This window comes from Euprymna scolopes, chromosome 18 (assembly GCF_053919585.1).
Source record: "Euprymna scolopes isolate OS-2025 chromosome 18, ASM5391958v1, whole genome shotgun sequence".
Taxonomy (NCBI): Eukaryota; Metazoa; Mollusca; class Cephalopoda; order Sepiida; family Sepiolidae; genus Euprymna; species Euprymna scolopes.
The window spans coordinates 31,906,414-31,917,366 of NC_136499.1; positions in this window are offsets into that span (position 1 = coordinate 31,906,414).

Sequence of the window (10,953 nt, forward strand, 5' to 3'; positions counted from 1 at the left end):
TTACATTAAATGTTTGTTTCTTCATATAGTTACTATCGAGATTACTTTTGAAATGTATTTTGTTTAACGTGTTGTTTTTACGTTTTGGAAATGATTATGTCCCTTTCAGATATCCGTATTTGATAACTTGAAAATTCAAAGCAACACCACTTTAAGCTAATGGCAGAAACGAATTGCGAAAATGCGATTTTCTGAGACCCTTGCTTTAAAAAATTCTTTTATTTAAAAAATACATGGAATATAGAATATAAATATGGACAATTCTTATAAATGAAGAATGGAAGCATCCATTGCTTAGTTTTTTTTATAGGTAAGTGATTTTTTGGCATTTATATATATTTTTTAGATTTGGTTTCAGTTAAAATTTGTTGATTTTGTGAAATTTCTTTGAAAGAAAACCGATGAAAAAAAAATATTGCATTTTTTTTATTAAACCTTTCATTATTTTAAAATTTGGTCTTTCTTCATTTTATTGAAAAAAAATTAGGGTTTAAAATTACATTTGTAAAAGCAAATAAACACGGACAACTGGAGTAGGGCCGAAGAACATTTATTTAACACGTGCGTACCACTCGCGCTGTATATTTCGAACGTCCTTTTTACACTGTTTTCGGTAGGGAAGTTAACTCTCTGTAGTGGAGAGTGTTCAAGGGACATAACTGGGTAAAGTTGACAATACTTCCCCCTTTTTCTTATCTTTTAGATGACCACTGAAAAAAAAAAAGAAAAAAAATGATTTTTAAATATCAGTTTCTTTGGGTTCAGATACGAACTCAAGTATCTTAAAGAAGGGACTCCCTTCTTGGTTAAGCAGTCAGCTACCTGTCTATTAGTAGGTATCCAAGAGAACTCTGCTATTTCTTTTCTTTCCAGCATTTCTTTCAAAATAGCCATCTCAATACGAAGCCTTTTATCTAGTATTTGGGTGGATGAATGCACAGAGTCAAAGAGACAGGAATTGATTATTTTTATATTTTCAGGTTCATCTTTTAATTGCAGTATTTCTAATAAAATTCCTATAAAATAAACAGGCCTCTGACATGTCAACCATGGCTAGGGTTTCAGCAGCCAGTGTGCTTTTGACCACTCTTCTAATGCACTTGGACTGCCAGGTTATTGGTGTATATTTGTGGTTATTGCTAACTAAAAAGATTATGTAACCACCTTGAGATCCTCCGTCTGTAAGGTTGGCGAATGAGGCATCACTGTAGGAAACAAGCTTGAAATGATTGAGACCTCCTAAGTCAAGAAAATCTATCTGGGATTTTTCTTTCTTGGCTTTCTTTACTACTCTATTGGCATGTTTTATACATTTCACATTGTTTTGTTTGAGGATGGAACTTAATGCACTGACATCATAGCTGAGATCAGGTCTGGTCTGGTCTGGGTAGCCGATAACTTGCCTGATTTCAGAAATTTCTGCTGTGGATATTTTGTCGTTAATATTCCTGCCAGTTTCTACTGGGATATATTTCAATTTCTTTATATACTCATTCTGCCCGAGTTTAATTTTTTTTTTTTTTTTTTTTTTTTTACATAGAGTTCACCACTTATCAAGGCCCAATGGCCACTCAGGGATAAGGGTTATTGTGTGTACAGTAGTCAAAGGGATAGTGTAGCAATATTGTTGGAGAATTGGTAAGGTGTCATTACTTAGGGGGGGCATTCATCAGGAATTTGTTTGTGTTGGACTTGAAGACATCCAGGTTGAAGTCGGGAGGGAAACAGGCTAGCAGAACAGAGTTCCACAGGCGTGCAGTTCTAAGAAAGAAGCTTTGTTCATGGTATCTACGTTTTGATTTAGGCACAGATAAGTAGGGGGGAAAATTATTGACGGTGGTTTCAGCTAGTCGGGTGTTTTTTGAGAAAGATTGGTGAGGGGGGACCAGAGAATGGAGCTCAGATGAGCACCTGCCATGGAAATAACGATAGAACAATGACAGGCTCGCTACGTCTCTTCTGTGGGAAAGAGGTTGCAGGGTAGAGAAAAGGGCATCCCCCACCAAGCCACGGAGTCTATTTTGTACTCCGTCAAGGCAGGATAGGCTGTTTTTAGCAGCTCTTGCCCAGATGTGGCAGCAGTACTCCATCTTTGGTACATACTTGGCTCTTATATAGATAGAGAATTGCATCATTAGTGAGATATCTTCTGGAGCGGTAGAAGGATCCCACCATTTTCCCAGCGACCTTGGCCACAGACTTGATGTATGTGTTCCATTTAAGATCAGGTGTAAACGTCAAACCCAGGAACTTATCAAATCCTGGGGCCTCCCTTAGACGAGAGTCATCCATTTCAATTGATGCCAGATGGGGATCAGAGCGTTTATGATGTAGAGATAGGAGCTTGGTCTTAGATGCATTAAAGGTAACCAGCCACCTCTTTTCACACTGTACCACGTGCTCAAGATCAGAGGAGAGAGAATCTGAGAGAACATCATCATTTACGGCCTTTGATGTGTTGCCATAGATGGTCGTGTCATCAGCATAGATGTCAACGAAAGATTTTAGTATGTGTTTTGGGAGATCATTGATGTAGATCAGGAAGAGAGTTGGGCCCAGTATGGACCCCTGAGGGACTCCAGCGTTAATACTGTGGGCCTCTGATTTCAACTACTCTTATGAGCCTATCTGAGAGAAATGACTTAATGATAGAGAAAACATTTCCAGTTATACCATAGCTGGAAATCTTGTGTAGTAGGCCTTTATGCCAAACCTTATCAAAGGCCTTTGATATGTAGAGAGCAATTGCCCTAGAAATGAAGCCTTTGTCGAGAGATTCGCTAATCCTATGAGATATAACTGTTAGCACATCTGCTGTAGATCTAGCAGAGTGGAAACCATATTGCGTGTCGCTAAGAAGGTTATTTCTGCTGAGGTGGGTGACTACTTCTCTATTTATTGTGGATTCCAGCAACTTACTCATGACAAACAGGAGACTTATTGGTCTGTACTGAGAGGGGGATGACTTATCACCTGAATTCTTAAATACAGGGCATACTGATGAGGTTTTTCCAGGGTGTTGGAAAGCACTTCTCCTTAAGGCAACGCTTAAACAGTTTGGAAAGTATGGGGGCAAGTTTTGGTTGTAATTTTTTTAACACTATAATTGGAATACCGTCTGGACCAGTTGCTTTACTGGAGTCAAGGTTCTTTATTAGCTTGGCGACCTCACGCACAGATATTTGTATGTTGCATAGCATGTTGTCTGTTATAGGAGGGAATATGGGGAGTTGATGGCCTTTATCACACAGGGTAGAATTTGCTGCAAAGTTTTTGGCAAATAGTTTGGCCTTGTCGGATGCTGTCGAGATGACTTCTGGTCCATTGATAATAGTTGGGATAGAGCGCACGTTTCTGTTCAAGATCCTATTTGCTATTTGCCAGAACTGGTGGGAACCAAGCCGCTGCTCAGCTACTTTGGACTTAATGGATTGCGCGTATAGTTCTCTTGCATTTTTATTACTCTTTTACAGTGGTTGCTGGCAGTCCTGAAAGCAGCTTTAGTTTCAGTGCATCTATTATGTTGGTAGCTATGGAAAAAGTGATTTCTGTGTGCGATGGCAGCAGCACATTCGAGGGAGAACCATGGCTGGCTGTTAGGTTTTTGTTGGAATTTTTGGATGGTATGAATTGACCTATGCCTACAAGTAACCATTCGGTCAGATCTGATACTATAGAGGACACATCCTTTTTAAACATGGAATGAAGAGGGAGATCAGATATGAATGTACAGAAGCTATCCCAGTCCGCCATAGAGTATTGGTATACAGTACAGTGGAGAGGTACGTCTATAGATTTACTATATTTCATTTTTATCTTAACTGATACAACGCAGTGGTCGGAGGATCCCAGAGGAGATAGAACGGAACATGAGCATAGCTCAGGGGAAGTGGATAGAAAAAGGTCTAGGAGGCTTGCGAACTGACTGGTACTATCGGGCACACGAGTGGGCTCACGGACAATCTGAGTGAGGTCATAGGCAATGGCAAAATCATGACAGAACCTCCCCTCCTCATCAGTCTTATTTGAGCGGGTCAGCCATTCCACATTATGGACATTGAAGTCACCGCAAATGTGAATGTTAGCCGAGGGATGAGCAGACAGGATGTGGTCAATTTTTTCTGATATACTCTTAAAGACAGTAACTCCACTGTTGTGGGGATGATAGAGGGCAAATATAAATGCGGTGGTGTAAGCAAGTGCAACCCGGAAGCACATATAAGGTAGATTAGGGTCTTCTCTGGAGATATCCCTGCCACATGGGAAGCCATCTTTAATGTAGGCACATATTCCATACCCATGGCGATCTTGTGGGTCAGATTTAGATGTTAGGTTAGAGTATCCTTTAATTATGAACTCATCTAGGGAGGTGGTCGGCCCTATTCCAGTTTCGCTTAGAAAGAATATGTCAGGTTTCGTCTCCTGTAATTGGGTTTCAACCTCTGGAAGGTTAGAACGTAGACCCCTGATGTTGGAGAAGGAGATATGGTAGTAGGGGTCTACGTAGGAGGATGGGGTTCTAGGTTTATTTTCCCCATTCTGTTTGTTGTCTAATCCTATGTACTGAAACTCTGCAATTTCTTCACATTTAACTGCAAATACATGATAGATTTTGCCATGAAAAATCTCTGACCCTGCAAAGCAAAGATCATCCACATGGGTAGCAATTTGTTTTTGAAATGCCATGTAAATATAGCCTGATCATATTTTGAAGCTATAGCTCCTGACTTCATCAATTCCTCCCTGCGTGTAAGATACTAGGACCTAGAGGCATCGGTCAAGCCATATACACATTTGGAGAGATTCCAAATATAGCCTTGGGGTACATTAGCTTCTTTGGGAGGATTCAGATAAACCAGTCGGTCCAACTTCTTGCTTTTCAGAAATGCTGTTTTGATTTCCATGGATTTACATACCCAATGGTTGGATGCCATTATAGCTAATGCTATGTATAAACCTTCTTTGGAGCATGTAGGAGAATCATTTCTTAGATTCTCAGCATCTTTATCCTGAAAACATCGGGCAAAGAGTCTGGCCTTGAATGTTTGTTGGTTATTGGAATTTTTGCTTGTGTAAATCCATCTGGTGGAGATTTTTGGTTGGCCTTGATCCGGTACTTGAACATCGACTTTATTTTTAACCCAGTTCTCAAGTTCCTTTTGTTTAGCTTCTTCTAGTTCCAGGCTATCATTGGCAGAGGTGATCATTACTTCTTCCTCAGTGCAGGAATCATGGTGCTCTTCATTTTCTTCAGTCTCATCGGTTTGCCAATCGCAAACTCCATGTTCAAAATCCAACCAAAAAGGTTCACCCTGTTCCATAACTACATTCATCAAATTTTTATTTTTATTAGTGGCTTTGCCTGCTCTACTTATGACATTTAATTTCTTCCAGTCTGATTCTGTGTCATTGGCAAGCTTGCATTTGATGGTTTATCCAGGTTTCGGAAGTCTGACTTTTTTGGTGGTGGTGTCACATTTATTGTTTATGTCTTGAGTCTCCACAGTAGGGCGTTGTTCAGTGTTGTCTGCTATTTCTAAATCTTCTTCTAAAATATTCTCTTCGAAGTTTGACACTCTTGGGGATCCTTCAGACTCTTGTGGGGTGCTCAATTCCTCGCTGTTACCCACATTGTGATTCTGGTATGTTTCGGGGTAGAAAGCTAAACAAGACGGATGTACTCTAACATAGGTGCCGTCATATGCTTGACAAGCACCTGTTTGTTCTCCCACCCTATGACTGTCCCAGGCCCGAGTCACCTATCACACAAGTTCCTTTTGTAGAGAACAGCATCTCCATTTTTATAGGATTGGGTGATACCTGTTCTAACTTGGTGGCGGAGTGCTCGTCTAAGCTTTTCTGAAGATTCACTCGCTATGAAGTGTTTCCTGGCAGCATGCATAGCGTTAAGGTTATTTGCAACAATTTCACTGGTAGAGACACTTTCTAGTGCAGGGAGTTTGTCATTAAGAAAACCAAGTAGGTTGGGATTTCTGGTAAAAACGAGTTGGTTGGGACTATATCCATGGACACTTTGAAGTGTATTTTTGGCACTTACTGCCCATGCAAGAGCCACCTCGAAACTGCAATTTGTTTCTTCTAGGGTTTTCTTCACCATTTCCTCTAAAATCCCATTGTGTCTTTCATTTAGCCTATTACTCTATGGACTTTCAGCAGCAGTGCTATGAATGACAATATTCATATTTTGTGCCATATCTCTAAACGCCTGGTTGTTGAATTCTCTGCCATTGTTAGTGAGAATAAATCCAGGGGTACCAAAATAAGTAATCCAATTTTTGAAAATAGTACTAATTATATCAGAGCTCTCTTTACCTGGAATAATTTCTTTTATGCCCATGGCAATGCTCACATTAAAATATGTTCCCAGTGAAAACCCCACAACAGGTCTGGGTTCAACCCTTTTGTATCTCATGCAAATTTCACAAGAATTGGGAATTTCCTTAAGTATCTTAATGAATTGCTTGTCTTTCATTCTGGTGCTCCTGACTAAGTCACATAGCTTTTTGCCACTAGGTTGACTAAATTGTCTATGAAGTTTGGTGGCGATTTTTATTTTTTCTTGCCTCTTTTTGTTGGAAATTTCTTTGGTAAACAAAATATGTTTGAACTTACCTCGGTCTGGTGGAGGTCTTGTTATGGGAATGTGGTAGTGCCCTGAAGAAGTACATTGCAGTAGGATTTTTTTCCAAACATGGTGACACTGTCATTCTCGAAATTGAAGCTTGTGTTAGCTCTTTTCATTGACTTTTTGCTCAATAAAAGCGGTATTTCAGCGTCCACTACGTCAGTGATAATACTGACTTCAATGCCAGCAATGACACATGGTAAAGTTGCTGTGTGAGTGGATTTAATGGTATTCCCATCATCAAATTTGTAGCTTTTCCCTCCACCTCGAACTTTTATATTTTGTTTTTCTGGCAGGGTTTCTAGAAAACACTCAAACCATTTTCTTCCACAAACTGTCCCAGATGCACCACTATCCAAGACAGCAGAGCCAAGCGTTTCTCCCAAAAACGTGCTGATGCCGGAATATTCTTCATGTTCATTCATGAGGGCAATGTTGGAAATGAGCAAGTGGCCTCCTTTTTTGGTGTTGTCAATTTCGTCATACGACAGTCACAAACCAAGTGGTATTTACACCCACACTTGAAACAAACACCGCTGCTGCTGTCGCTTTCAACCTTGTGGTTCGAATTTCTTTTGATGTTGTTGTTGTTGTAATGTGTTGAATTTTGGTTGCGACCCCATCTGCCAGCACCACAACTGGTGAGACTGGAATTTTTATCACCATGGCGGGGGCGTCGACCATGACTACTGGTGTAGTAGGTTTCTTTAGTTTCTTCAGTTTCGTCAGTTGTGAAAATAATGTCAGATTCGGTTTTCACAACAACCAGAGGAGTTTTTGGCGAGGAATGAGCTTCAAAGTCATTAAGAATTTTTTTCAATTGTTTGGACATTTCTCTGAGTGTCAGTTCCCGAAGGTGGCTTTTGTTAAGTGTTCGTTTTCGGGGGTGAGGTTGGCGCTTTTGAGAGCTCTGAACGCCAGGACCGGCTCAGGCAGAATTATGTTAAATTCTTTCAACTTGGCAATGTGACGTCCAAATTCGATTAGAAAAGTATCTATTCCCATGCCGCTTTTTCTTCGGTGACTTTTGAACACTTTGTACGCCCTAAATGCTGCCTGGTTTGCGTCTTCTAAAAAGAGGATGTCCAGCTTTTGATATAATATCTCCATTCCGTTTTCGGCATTGAGTGAAGTAATATCCAATTCAAGCAGACACTGAGTTCTTTCTCTCTTGCTTTAGTAGTTTTGAATTTTGTTCAATAAAACCTTGGAAAGATGTTTTTTACATCTTCATTTATTTACAACTCTACAATTTATTGAACAAAATTTATTTCCCTCATGGAGAAGATCATTCGTCTGGACAAATTTGACGTATCCTCGGCAGACCCTCAGGCTAGCAAGCTTTGGCGATTGTGGTATTATAACTTTAATTGCTATTTATCAACTATTGCTTCGTTAAACCCAGATAAACTCGAAATTCTTCTCTCGCTTTTCCCTCCAGGCACAAAAGCACGACAGGGGCCCGTTTTCTTTCATCTAAGGTAGTGGCTAGTTCCCATATATGCATTCCTTTCTCCCAGGAATTGTATTTTTCCGTGTTTAACGTTGGTAGGGGAATGTATTTAGAGGCCATGTTTTTTTGTTTTTGTTTTGTACGCTCTGCTACCAATGTAAAAGCAAATAAACATGGACAACTGGAGTAGGGTCGAAGAGCATTTATTTAACATGTGCGTACCGCTTGCACTACTTTATTTAAACATCGGTCCCACCATTGCTGACGTTATTGAGGGTTATTTGGGATTTGAACAAGCTGTTGAATTACTGAAACGTGTTTACGACAAGTCTCCAAGCGTTATTCATGTTAGACATCTACTTTCTACACGTCTGCAACAAGAAAATGAGTCTGTCGACCAATATCTTCTTGAATCGACTTGCCACTGACTGTTATTTTAAAGACGTTACTGCTACTAATTACAGGAATGAATCTGTCCGTGATGCATTTGTACGTAGTCTCCGGTCCTCAGTAATACGTGCTAGACTACTTGAAACTGGTATGCTAACTCTCAAAGAGGCTACTCAATGTGCTAGAGCTTTAGAACAAGTTTACTTTCGTGCTGAATCATATACTTCTCCAATTAGAGCAGCCGCTGCTACTACTACCACTAGAACTAACAATGTGTCTACTGATCCTGGCGAGGAGGCCACTACTATTACTTCTGATTCTACTGGTTCTCATATGGAGTGTGACTCTGTACAATTTTCTGCTACCCTTCTTGCTCATGGTAAGTGTTATAACTGTGGAGGGAGACGTCACTTTAAGGATGATTGCCGTCATTGCCTTGCCCATGATAAGGTATGTCGAAACTGTGGTAAACTCTGTTATTTCTCCAAAGTTTGCCATTCTACTGTGCTGACCCCTCCATGTTCTACTTCTGCTATTATGGTAGCCCATGCTAAAGGTGGCGATAGGTACCCTCCCATTACTAAAATTGTTGAATTAAAAAAGAAAAAAATTAACTTCCCTCATAGACACCGGCAGTTCTGATAACTTTATCAGTGCTCGTATTGCTAAAACAATGAAGCTGTCTACTTCAAAACGTAATTCCGTAATTTCCATGGCATCATCCGCCGTTTTCCTCAAACTATCTGAATATTGCACTGAAAATATTTCCTTCCTTCAATGGTTGCGAATATAAAGAAATTGACTTTACAGTGCTTCCTGATTCCTGTATGGATATTATACTCGGAGCGCTTTTTTTAAAACTACATCAGGGTATCACTATTTCTTTTGGTGGACCACAGAATATTCTAAAAATCTGCGTCCTAACCAAGATCAGCTGTGCTGCTGTGAAATTGTTTCAAAACTTGACCCCTGATTGCAAACCTATTGTTACTAAATCCTGAAATAAATGTGCGGAGGATGCTTGATTCATTGAAAAGAACTATTCTACAACTGCTTGAGGATGATGTAATTGAAACAAGTTATTCACCATGGCGTGTTCAGATTGTTGTGACTTCATCGCTTAATAAAAAGAAATGATTGGTAGTTGAAAAATCAAAGTTTTCACTTCATTTCATCAATTTGCTTCGGTACCAAATTTGTAACGGGACTATGCAACCAGATCCTGAGTGTTTGAAACCTCTTTTGCAAATGTCTCTTCCTTCTGATTCAGATTCGTTAAAGAGGTGTCTTGGTATGTTTTTATGCTATGCAAAATGGATACCTAAGTATTCATACAAAATTTGTCCACTGGTCGAAAATAAACAATTTCCTATGCCTCCTATAGCTATCAATTCCTTTGAAAAACTTAAGAAAGACATTGCTGAATCATCTGTAAAAGTTATTGATGATGAATTACCTCAGAAAAGGCCATTGGAGGCACTTTCTTACAGACTGAGAGGCCTGTAGCATTCTTTTCTCAATCGCTAAACCCATCTGAAATACGACTGCACATAGTCGAGAAAGAGGCTTATGCTGTAGTCGAGTGCATCCGAAAACGAGGGGATCTACTTGCTGGGAAGCACTTTACTATTGTAACAGACCAGCAAGCCGTATCTTTTATGTTTAAACCAGCTAACCGAGGAAAAATTAAGACTGATAAAATTATCTAGTGGAAAATGGAGCTTCTGTTGTCATACGACATAAAACACTGTCCCGGAAGTGAAAACATTGTTGCCCATGCATTATTGAGAGTCTGTGGTGCTGCTGCTCCTTCCTTGGATGAACTAAAGTCACTACACAATTCATTAATACATCTTGGAGTACAGTGCTTTTGGCATTTTGTAAGATTATGAAATATGCCATATTCAATTGATGAAGTCCACATGTGACATCTGAATATACAACTTGTACCAAAATAAAACTCCAATTCTCCGATTCTACTAATAATACACTGATCCGTTCTACTGCTCCCTTTCAGCGCCTCTCCATAGATTACAAAGGACCTATCCCTGTATCTTCAACAGGATATCGTTATATATTTACTGTCATTGATGAATATAATAGATTTCCTTTTGCTTTCCCTTGTCACAATTGTTCTTCCCAAACCACAATCCAGTGCCTGACAAATATTTTCTCCATATTCGTACTCCCCTCATTTATCCATTCCAATCGAGGAACTTTGTTTATATCAGAAGAATTCAAAAATTTTTTTACGCAACTTGGAATTGGATCCAGCAACACTACTGCATACAACCCAAGAGGCAACAGCCAATGAGAGCGCTACAATGGCATTATTTGGAACACTCTGTTATTAGTTCTGGAATCTAGACGATTACCCTTTATCGCTTGGCAGGATGTTCTACAGGATGTTTTAAATGCTATTTGTTCCCTGCTGTGCACTACTACAAATGCAAATCCTCACAAA